The sequence below is a fragment of the Magnolia sinica genome, chromosome 6 (genome assembly GCF_029962835.1).
Source record: "Magnolia sinica isolate HGM2019 chromosome 6, MsV1, whole genome shotgun sequence".
NCBI lineage: Eukaryota > Viridiplantae > Streptophyta > Magnoliopsida > Magnoliales > Magnoliaceae > Magnolia > Magnolia sinica.
This window is the reverse complement of record NC_080578.1, coordinates 85,727,590-85,739,618: the sequence shown is the minus strand read 5'-3', so window position 1 is coordinate 85,739,618 and position 12,029 is coordinate 85,727,590. Positions and strand designations below refer to the sequence as shown.

The 12,029-nt window shown below is 43.4% G+C and overlaps 1 long non-coding RNA gene across 1 annotated transcript in view; it reads right to left on the bottom strand.

The window, feature by feature from the left end:
- Window positions 1–6,556: 6,556 nt before the first annotated feature.
- LOC131248986 (uncharacterized) overlaps window positions 6,557–12,029 on the bottom strand; it is a 31,113-nt gene continuing 25,640 nt past the window's right edge. Inside the window, exon 3 of the long non-coding RNA XR_009172567.1 lies at window positions 6,557–6,915. This is a non-coding gene — a long non-coding RNA (uncharacterized LOC131248986). The remainder of the gene's footprint in view (window positions 6,916–12,029) is intronic.

Sequence of the window (12,029 nt, the reverse complement as noted above, 5' to 3'; positions counted from 1 at the left end):
GTCAAACTTTTGGACCCATATCCACTTATCCTCGGACTGGGTCCAATGACCTGTTGGATGACATGACCCATGTGTGGAGTGGATTAGGTGCAGCCCTTATCACAGGGCCCACCTGTTCCACTAGAGATTTGGATCTGCTTCATTTTTAGGCACATGCACTAAAATAATCTGGCAAAACAGATGGACCGCGTGGATATAGAATACATGCATCAAGGTAGGCCCTACTGTAAGGGTCGCACCGTCTTAGGTGAGGCCGAGGCTGCACCTAATCCACTCCCCCCAAGTGCAGCCCTGGGACATGATCTGCTCCGGTGGAAACCAACTTTGGTCCACCAATCGTAGGGCCTACTGCTTGTCCCACCCATGATGGCACAAATATGGTTTTGCTAATAGATGATCCGAACCATCTGCCCCATCCTATTATGGCACCCGTCGTGGTTACACAAATGTAACAATCTTAAAGGATTGGATTGGAGCATTAAAGGTGACCGTTGAAAACAAGGTAATTGGGCTAAATGTAGACTCGATGGGGTTCTGTTATTGGGCCAGTCTAGACTTAGGAAGTCGAAATTCTGAATAGACCCATCTTCCGCCAAATTAAAATCCAGGAATAAAACAACACAAGCCTTGCCCACTTATAGAATTATAATGATTGTAAGTTAAGGACTCATGTCCAAGTTCACCATTTTCATTTTGAATTTCCACTCCCTATTAAATAGACCTAATGGGTGAATGAGATTCATAGACGAAGGAATCATTCCTTTCTTGATTAATGCTCTTCTCAATGGTGAATCAGCTACCCTACGAAATAGAAAAGAAGTAATAGAACCTAAGATTGCTACTGAATAAACTCTATTGACATTTTCAATAATAAATTCTCTAACCATTGTACTCGTCCAATAAAATCATGTTTCACTTGGAAGCTTGGTTTTGTTGAAATTTTCTTACCAACACATTTGTGGATTCCGCTAAATCATTAAACATGGCGGATACTCATTCTTTGATTAGTGATTCACCAACACTAGATTAATGAATGCTCTCTTGAAAATCGGCCAAAAAGTAACAAAAGTATGCTTGGTTTCCACTATCACATGAGTACTTATCCTTCATTTTTGCTTGGTCCACCCTCCATCATGTGAGCTAACCTTTGATGTGGCCTGGTGGATACTCATTCTTTGATTAGCGATTTACTAGCACTAGATTAATGAATGCTCTCTCGAAAATTGGCCAAAAAGTAACAAAAGTATGTTTGGTTTCCACTATCACATGAGTACTTGTCCTTCATTTTTTCTTGGTCCACCCTTAATATCCACCGTCCGTCGTGTGAGCTAACCTTTAATGTGGCCCCAACTTGGCCCTATCTTCTATCTGAACCATCCATTGTGTGGGGCCAACTTTCAATGTGGGCAATTCAACATGTGGGCCCACCTTGGATATGTTCAATCCATCATGTCGGACATTGGATGCATTCCGTCCATCATGTGAGGCCAACCTTTAATGGATCATCTATCATGTGGGGCTCACCATCAATATTATTGTCCATTGTGTGGGACTAACCTTTTTATTTTATTTTATTTTATTTTAAACACACGCACACATACCCCCACACACTCACACAGTAGTGGAATTTCACCACCTATGGGTACTCGAACCCTTGACCAGGTGTTGAAACTCCTAAGGGTCTACCGCCAGAGCCAGAATAAGGCCACCATCATGTGAAACTCACCTTTTTTTTTTTTTTCTTTTTTTTATAACACATGCACACATACCCCCACACACTCATGCCGTGGTGGGATTACCCACCTTTGATGTGGGTAATCCTTCATGCAGGGCCCACCTTGGATGTGGCCATTCATCATTAGGGCCAACTTTTGATGTAGACCATTCATTATGTGAGGCCCATCTTCAATATTCACCATCCATCATATGGGCCCTAAGTTGGTTGTGGGCCCCATCATCAGAGCCTGACTTTTGATGTGAACCATCCATTATGTGGGGCCCACCTTGATAGAGTCATTCATCATGTGGGCCCACCTTCAATATCCACTATCCATCATATGGCCCCCACGTTGGATGCGGGACGCCCATCATTAGAGGTTGACCTTTGATGTGGACCATCCATTATGTGGGGCACACCTTAATTGGGGTCATCCATCATGTGGGGCCCACCTTCAATATCCACCATCCATAATGTGGGCCGTCCATTATGCAAGGCTCGCCTTGAAAGTGGATTGTCCATTATGTGGGGCCAACCATCATGTGGGACCTACCTTCAATGTCCACCATCCGTCATGTGGAGCCCACCTTTGATGTGGACCATCCATCATGTGAGCCCCACCTTCAATGTGGGTTTTCCATCATGTGGGGCTCCCAATGGATGTGGGCCATTCATCATTAGGGCCTAACCATTGATGTGGACCACCCATTATGTGGGGCCCACCCTGATGTGGGTCATCCATCACATAGGCCCACCATTAAAGTTAATTAACCATCATGTGAGCCCACCTTCAATGTCCATTACCCATCATATAGAGCTCACTTTTGATGTGAATTGTCCATCGTGTGGGCCCTACCTTTGAAATGGATTGTCAATCATACGGTGCCCATTTTGAATGTAGGCCATTTATCATTAGGAACCAACCTTTGACATTGACCATCTATTATGTGGGCCAGCATTAATATGGGTCCTCCAACCTTTGACGTTGACCATCTATTATGTGGGCCAGCATTAATATGGGTCATCCATCATGTGGGGCCGACCTTTGATGTGGAGCATCCATCTCATGGAAAGATGAGAAAGAGAGAAGTAGAAAAGAAGTTGAAAAGCAAAATAAAAACTCATGGAGATAAGTAATTTATTAACTTAGATAGGTTAAAAATGTTAGTATCCAAATGACGCCTAAGGTTGAGAAGTTTGTTAAGTCCAAATTACTATTCAAGTGAGAGCAGAAGGGGACCTTACTCTTGCTCAGGTGGTAGACTTTTAGGAGTTTCAACACCTGGTCAAGGGTTCAAGCACCGGTGGTGAAATTCCGCTATGGTGTGAGTGTGGGTTATGCGTGCGTGTGTAAATATATATTTTTTAAAAAAATCAAAGTGAGAGTAGATGGGCCATAGCTAAAAAAATTCACGTTGATCCTAATTCACTCGTCTTTTGATGGCCACCGAATTGAAAGTTAGGATTATTTGGTCGTTATAATTTCTTGATTATGAGTCATCTATGATGGGGACCACTATGTGAATGGTTCTGATTAAGGCACACGAATGCCATGTGTACAGCAGCCAATTGCATGCGCATGAGCAGCCATAGTCCGCCAAACTATCAAATAACATAACTCCTCATTTTGGAGAAGTGGATATCAATCTTCTATAATAAGGGTAATATCCAGCTCTTGTAAACTAGACATCCAACCATCGCATAGGGTGGACCCCACCATGACCTGATCTGGCCCATTCATCCCATAAAAACTCTTGAATATCGTTTTCTCCTTCTTCTCCCACGTGCAATGCCCGTGCCACATCCTTCTTATGTAATGTCAAAACCACACGCAGTTATATAGCCGTTACAGAATTCAAAAGCATAACAGCATGTGGTTCCATGCTCCGAGCTTTTCTGAGCTCACACGCGTGTTCAAGTCAGCTAATTCACACGCCACCAAATACGCCAGCGTGGCAGATAGGTGCAATATCGAAGCCATTCATTAGAAAGGTACATCTATATATGTAGATTCCCTGTAAAACAATCAAGTGGGCCATAACTGAAAAAATGTACAGTTGTGAAAAAATCAGCTGAAGTTTTCCAACCCATCCACTCATTTCTAATATCGTCGCATATGAAACCTTCATCTTTTAGCATCTACGCAGTGGGGTCCACATGATTGATGGCTTGGATATTTGAATTTTGTGCGACGCTGGCATATGTAGGAGTGTGTGTACTAACTGCGTTGTAGATGCATTCATCTAATGGGTCTCATTGCAGATGGAGCATATGCAGAAATTTGTACAGCTTGGATCCCACAATCCATTATCCACTGCTTAAGTGCCTTCACCAAAGTGAAGCGTACTGCAGACTGAGTAAACTCAAGGGCCCTACTGTGGATGTATGTGTCTTATCCACGCCGTCCATCCGTTTTTCCATATCATTTTAGGGCATGAGCCTAAAATTGAAGCATATGCACAGCTCAAGTGGACCACACCACATGAAATAATGGGGATAATGATGTCCACCGTTGAAATCTTCCTAGAGTCCACAGTGATGTTTGTTTGCCATCCAACCTGTTCATTGGGTCACACAGACATGGATGATGGGAAACCACAAATATCAGCTTGATCGAAAACTTCTATGCCCACCAAGAAGTTTGCCACGGTAGGAGTTCAATTCACACTGTTTCCTGATGTGTGGCCCACTTGAGCTTTGGATATGCTTCATTTTCGAGCTCATGCCCTAATATGATATAGAAAAATGAAGTGTGGTCCACTTGAGCTTTGGATATGGTTCATTTTGGAGCTCATGCATGGATGGATGGTAGGAGTTCAATTTGTTGGAAAAATATGTTGGAAATACCAAAAAAATAAATTAAATTAAAATAAATTATATTTTTTCACCAAGCTGAATCACGTAAAATATACGCTATCCTTAAAGCGTGATTCACCCCCTTATCGAATTGCTGATGGGTTCCAAGCGAATTGCCACGAGGATAAGACAAGTCTGTTTGGATCCTGCGTTTAACAATAACGAAGGGTCTACTTAGGAACAATTTCAACACAGCAAATCTTCTAGCATAATCAAATGAGAATGGATTAACAATTTTAAAATGGAGATGCAATCCTTAGGATCTGATAGATGAGGAGAAATGTGAATTTGAGATAATGAAATTTGGACCGGAACGGTCCATTTTATATATGCACCAGGGAGTGGACCATTGCTAGTTGACCATCAATGGTTTAGAATGTTGGAAAAACGTTTCTGACCGTTGATCGTTAATTTCAGCTATTTCCGGTCGTTGGATTGAAGGATCTGACCGTTGAATCACATGGCACGTCTATTTTCAAACCGCTGTGGCTTTCAAAGTAGCTAGCCGTTTTCAGAAACAACTGATCGTTACCGTTCACAGTTACCTTATAAAGCCAAGTGCAAAGTGCGCCAACTAGCGCCACTATAGCCATGCTGCCCACGCCCGCACCTATGTGTGCGTGTATTCATATGCAACCCGAGTATCACAATCTTCAAAACTCCAAGTAATAATACTACACAAACATCCTCATATAAATCATGATTTTCTTCTTTTCATTTCTGATGTGGGACAAAAGCACACACCGCACTTTTCGATTTGAAATTCCCAAGAAATGTTTTGGTGGCAAAATCCTGAAATTTTGAAATATTTGATTTTTTCAAAAAACCACATATCTCAACACAATTCACAAATTTTCCTGTGGTGTAGACCACTTGAGCTTTGGACACGCTTTATTTTGGAGATCATGCTCTAAAATGATATGGAAAAACGGATGCAGGGTGTGGATAAGACACACAAGACTAGATGACTTATGCTGCTTTATATTGATAGGAGTTGCAACCTAATCTTCCCCAAGTGTATGATGTGGGACTAAAGTGAAGCATGAATTTCCTATAACTGTTCCCGGTAGCCCATACAACAAAGAGCTCCATGCGGCTCCCATGATGTTTTTCGTGACATCCACTTCATCCATCATTTTCGTCAGCTCATGTTGGAACTTGGACCTGACAATTAAGGCCAGTCCAGAAATCAAGTGGGCCACACCATAGGAAAAAATGGGGACCAGGACACCTTCCATTGAAACCTTTTTGGGGCCCACCTAAGTTTTGGATGAGGCTGATATTTGAGGTTTTCCCTTCAACATCGTGGGATTCACCTTATGAACGGGTTGGATGGCATATAAACATCATGCCGTGACATCCCATCCCCACTGCTCCGTCATGTAGCTCACTTAAGTTTTGGATTCCCTGATTTTTGGGTTCACATCCTAACATGAGCTAGTGCAAATGATGACGAAGTGTATGTCACAAACACATCATAGTGCCCCATGGCTTTTTGTTGCATGGGGCCCCTACAACAGTTGTATGCAATTGACAGCCCTCATCTTGTCATGATTTTCCAAGTTTCATGCATGTTTGAAGAATTGCTACTACTACTTGAGCACCTACTCACAAACAGATAGTTGGGTGATCCTAGCTGTTCATCAGGTGATCCCACAGTGAGTACTCACTCTGGTCTGAAATTTTTGCCAGTCTGCACATCAGGTAGACCATGTCTCCACAACATCATTTGCTGTACACTACACATGGCATACATCAATGAGATCTGAACTGCTCATTCCTAGGGCTCCCCCATTGATTCGCCACAAATCAAAAATTAGCCTTGATGGGATGATCTCAACTGTCCAATCAATGAATTTCTTTCACATCGAGCGTAATCGTGTTCTTTTAGAGTCCAGTTGTACGCTGCCTTTGTAACAGTTAGGAATGTCTTTGGATCTCATAAATGTATACCGCGTGTACAGAATAAAGTCCATATTTGCATAGTTCAAAATGCCAAAACTTCATTATTTCATGATAGGGATGTGGAACCAAAGGGGTATTTGTGATGAAAAAAAACAATTGCGGATTTATTTATTTCTGTACAGACAATATTTCTTTTTTCCTATTTGTCTTTTGACCTTTGTAATGAAAGAACAGATTCAAAAAAAAAAATGATATGATTCAACCTCAGACCCATTTGAGCTGAAATGCCCAAAGCAACTCATATCAATCAGTTTAAAACCAGACCATACCTCAATTCGTTTTAAAAGGCAGCTTGGTCCAGCTGCTGATCCAACCGGTCAAACCACTCCGACCTGCTCTTGCCCATTTCACCCAGGAAATCTGCTTCATCTAAAATACTAGAAAACAGAACAGAGAATTAACAACAGCTGTTAGCATAGTGGTTGAAGTGTTTGATTTTGAACATAGTCTAAAAGCTCGAAAACTTCACTCGACTCAATATCCAGCCAGGTGGGGTAGACTCGAAACTCGACCGAGTCTTTATTCAACTTGACTCGATATTTAATATTAATCGAGTCATATTTAAGATTATAAAGAGCATTTTAAAAGGAGCTAAGTATTTAAAACGGTCAACAACCCATAGTATCTGGTTACTGGTGGCAAGGTATGATACTCTTACTCGACTGAGTTACGCCAAGTCGCATCGAGTCGGCCAAGTTTCCAGACCGACTCGATGAGTCTTGTCAAGACTTGACCAAGTCATACCAGTTACCATGTTTCCATGAAACTCTGCTCAAAATCAGGCCAAGTTGAATTGACCCAGAGTTTCAGAGGAATGATTTTAAGCAGGTAAACTAGATTCAAGCTTTGACCAATGTAATTGGGTCCTTACTCTTGCCATGGTGGTAGATGCACAAGAGTTTCAACACCTGGTCAAGGGTTCGAGTACCCATAGGTTGTGAAATCCCACTATGGTGTGAGTGTGTGGGGTGTGTGTGCATGTGAAAAAAAAAAGAAGCTTTGACAGTCGGCTGTAAAATCAGTGTTAAACTCAAAAACCTAATGATGTAGGACAATTAACAACTTGCTCTAAAAGCTCGAATGGATAGAGCATGGAAAATCGATCCCTTTATCTCATAGTTCAGGCCCCAAATCCCATGGGTTAGGACCTCGTCCGAACCTCCGTTGTGGGCCCCACTTCACATGGGTTCTGCTTCACACGAGCCACCCGCTTCACACGGGGCACCCACCCTAAGTGTGCCCCTCATCCCACTGGCCAACCTACTTGAACTCGGTGTGAAAATGCCCCTGCATTACCCGACCTGATGAAGTTCTTCGTGAGTTGAGTGGATTGGTGACTCAGGCGAGTTAACTTACGAGTCATTACAAAAATAAAAGAGGAAAATGAAGAAGAAGAAGGAAAAAAAAAAAAAATAAGTGCACATAATAGGTTTTCTGATGAGGACATCGTGCACACGCACGCCCGCACACCACCACCCCTACGCACGTACGTACGCAGAAGGAGGACCCCACCATCGATCTGGCTCGATGACGACGTCCAGGGAGGGCCTCCTAGCTAGAAGACAAGTTTTGGTTCAGAAAAGTGGCCCGATAGTCAAGAAAAGCCCACCATAGGATCTCATAATCGTGGCCCACTCGTCGGATTGGTTTTATATTTTAAGTTTTGCTTATTGTTTTTATTTAGAACATCATGAACACTTTAGATTTCCTTGTTTGGTTTTTATTTTAGTTTACTTCATCGCCAAGTAATAGGTGTCGCACATGGTGCGAGTTTTTGAGTATAGGGTTCTCCCTATAAATAGGCACCCCTTGTAGTTCTTTTCATTCATAAGTTAATAAAAAAAATTTGCTTTATTTTTCTGCTCTCTTCGTGAGTTGTAGAAGAATTCAAAAGTGGGTGCAAAGCCCTCTCTTTTCGAAAGGCTAACTACCGTGGTGTGAAGCCACATCGATCCCAATTCACCCTCATCTTCCATCATCTTTTTTTCCATCTTCCTCCACCATCCGTACTTTGAATTTTTCCTTTTGTTACATTGGATTTCTTCATTACAGCAGGTTTCTAGATTTCGGCCCACAGGCGAGCTGAAACTTCGGCAGAGCACCACACACAAACCGTACATTGGATCGAGCTGAAATTTGGGAGTTTTGGAGTCCACCCCTGGCCGACCAGGGCCAAGCTGGCCTTTTTCTGAATAGTGAGCCCCACACACATGCAGGCGGGATCACACGCATGTGGGTTTGAGCCATTGTTGTTGTCCACACGCGGGATCATCTTTTGGCTCAGGTTTTTATCATCTTTTATCCATTCATAGCTATTTTTTCATGAATCCTAACTCTAGATTACATGATCCCAAATTGATTTGCCCATTTTTATCACCTTAGAGTTCCTTGAATTGAAATTAGGGAATCCCTTGGATTAGGGACTGATTCTTATGTATGAGTAGTTGATTTTATTTCCCTTTAACATCGTTTGGTTTATAATTTTTATTGGTTCAGTCCTAGCCTGTGTCGGCTTTGGACCCGCATAGATTCCCCTTTTTAATTGAATGTTTGGATTTTCATGTGGGATGTGGAATTTGTGTGATTATTTCTGAATTGGTGTGATCTAAGCCTGAAATCTTGCATATCATATTTAAATTCACGTCCTGCGTCAAATTTGGTATCAGAGCCTAGGGTTCTTGTAGGGGAATTTATCACATATTTAGGGTTTAGTTTAGTTGAGTCCTTCATGCATTATCCATCATATATAGCTGAATTTTAGTAACAGTGTGTAGTCTCCTTCATATAGAGTCTCGTAGGGTCATTTAGCTTTTAAACGCATATAGTTGCCGTAGCAAGGTCCTTAAGTTGAGCAAGTCAGTGTATGCCCACACGTACGGGTCGCGGCTTCGGTTTGCACCCCACACTAAACATGGAGCAACTACAAGAAACAAGTGGCCAAGTTAGCCCGGCAAATTGAGTCCTTGAATAAGCATTTGAAACAACAAATAGATAAACGTCTCGAAGAAATAGAGGCCTCCTTCAGGGCAAACCCCACCACTGGGGAGGATGCCCAATCTCAGGCAGTTGGTCAGGAGGTTAGACCAAGGAATGGAGGCGGCCAAGGAGCTGGTCATGGGCGCGTACCTGTGCACCCACCCCGTGAGGGACATCATGATCAATATGACCCAGATGCACAACTCCTCAAGGGAGTTAGGGTAGATGCCCCTACTTTTGATGGCCACTTGGACCCTAAAGCTTTTTAGATTGGTTGGCGGATATGGACCACTATTTTGAGTGGTATGATATGTCGAATGCTCGACGAGTCCGATTCGCCAAGATGAAGCTTGTGGGTCAAGCAAAGAGGTTTTGGGCGACGGTTGAGCGAAAAAAAGAAAGAGCGAGGGAACTTCCAATAGTCCATTGGGGAGAAATGAAAGAAACGCTGAAAGAGAAGTACCTCCCTTTCTCTTATCGCATGCGGTTGATTGAGGAGTGGCAGTCTCTTCGACAGGGTTCCATGAGTGTTGCTGACTATATTGAGAAATTCGAAGAGTACTCGACCCGCTGTGAGGTTGATGAGGACCCCGTACTCACCCTTGCTCGTTTTAAAATGGGCCTCCGTCCTGACATTAGGAGAGAATTGCTCGCCAAAGACATAGACACTATCGAACAGTTGTACCAAGTAGTGTTAGATGTCGAGCAATACCTTAAAGCATCTGTGGGAAGGCGGTTTGACTTTCGCGAATCCGGTACTAAGGCCAACCCCTCTGGGGCTAGACCTAACACGGGATTCCAAAACAAACCTTTCCCTAATGTTCAGCCCAGACCTAAGGATGATAAGGGTAAAGAGATTGTCGGGTCTAGTTCACGTGGAAGTGGGGCCACTAGGTGTTTTAGGTGTCAGGGGTTTGGTCACTTTGCTCACCAGTGCGGCACGAGAGAGGGCACCAAAGTACTCCTTATTGATGGGCAAGTAGAAGTAGTGCCCCCAGAGAGTGATAGTGAGGAGGAGGAATATGAGCCAGTCGGAACCCCTAGTGATGAGGAAGAGGGAGCACAAGAGTCTTTGACCCTCGCAATTATGCGTTGCGCCCTAGCTCAAGCCAAGAACACTGATGACTGGCGCCGCAACACGATCTTCTACACTTATGCAAAATTTGGGGAAAAGAGCTGTAAGATGATCGTGAATAGTGGTAGTTGTGCCAACGTGGCATCCACTAGCACTGTGAGTCGTTTGGGCTTGAAGCTGGAAGCCCATCCTCAGCCCTATAGAGTCTCCTGGGTTGATGAAACATCCATTCCAGTCTCGCACCGCTGTCTTGTCCCTATTCAGTTCGGATCTTATAAAGACACAATTTGGTGTGATGTTGTTCCTATGGATGTGGGCCATGTCATTCTGGGTAGGCCGTGGCTCTATGACAGGGATGTTACCATATTTGGTCGTTCAAATGTGTGTACATTCTGGTTTGAGGGCAAGAAGGTCAAGCTAAATCCTCTACCACCCAAGAATAAAACTGGAAAAGAGTTCACCACACAGAGTGGTGTGAGCGGCCCAAAAGAAGTGAAGGAGTCGAAGTCCAAGTCCAAACCACTCCATATTTTGAATGCCAAAGACTTTGAGCGAGAGACGGAGGCGGACTCGATGATATACGCCCTTGTGGCTAGGGAGAGTGTACCAGAGACTAGCGTAGAGTTACCCACTGAGGCCATTCAGGTAGTACATGAGTTTCGTGATGTTTTTCCTGATGATTTACCGAATGAGCTTCTCCCTATGAGAGATATATAACATATCATTGATTTAATCCCTGGGGCAACTCTACCAAACCTCCCGCATTACAGAATGAACCCGAAGGAGCACGCTGAGTTGAAGAGGTAGATTGATGAACTCCTAGAGAAGGGTTTCATTTGAGAGAGCATGAGTCCGTGTGCCGTACCCGCCCTTCTTACACCTAAGAAGGATGGCACATGGAGGATGTGTGTTGATAGTAGGGCCATCAACAAAATCACGATCAAGTATCGATTTCCCATACCGCGTCTTGATGACATGCTAGATATGATGGCTAATGCTACTATCTTCTCAAAAATCGACCTCAAAAGTGGGTATCACCAAATCCGTATACGCCCTGGTGATGAGTGGAAGACGGCCTTCAAGACGAAGGATGGGCTATATGAGTGGCTAGTTATGCCTTTTGGATTAACTAATGCCCCAAGCATTTTCATGCGTGTGATGACCCAAGTGTTGAGACCCTTCATGGGGAAGTTCCTGGTCGTATACTTTGATGATATCTTAATTTATAGCACGACTAAGGAGCAACACCTCAACCATTTGAGGCGGGTATGTGGGATCCTTAGGGCCGAGAAGTTGTACGCCAACCTAAAGAAGTGCGCGTTCTTGTCTAGTAGTGTGATCTTCTTAGGTTTTATTGTGTCAGCTGAGGGCTTATCGGCGGATCCCGAGAAGGTCAAGGCCATCGTTAATTGGCCTGAACCTCGCAATATTCATGAGGTG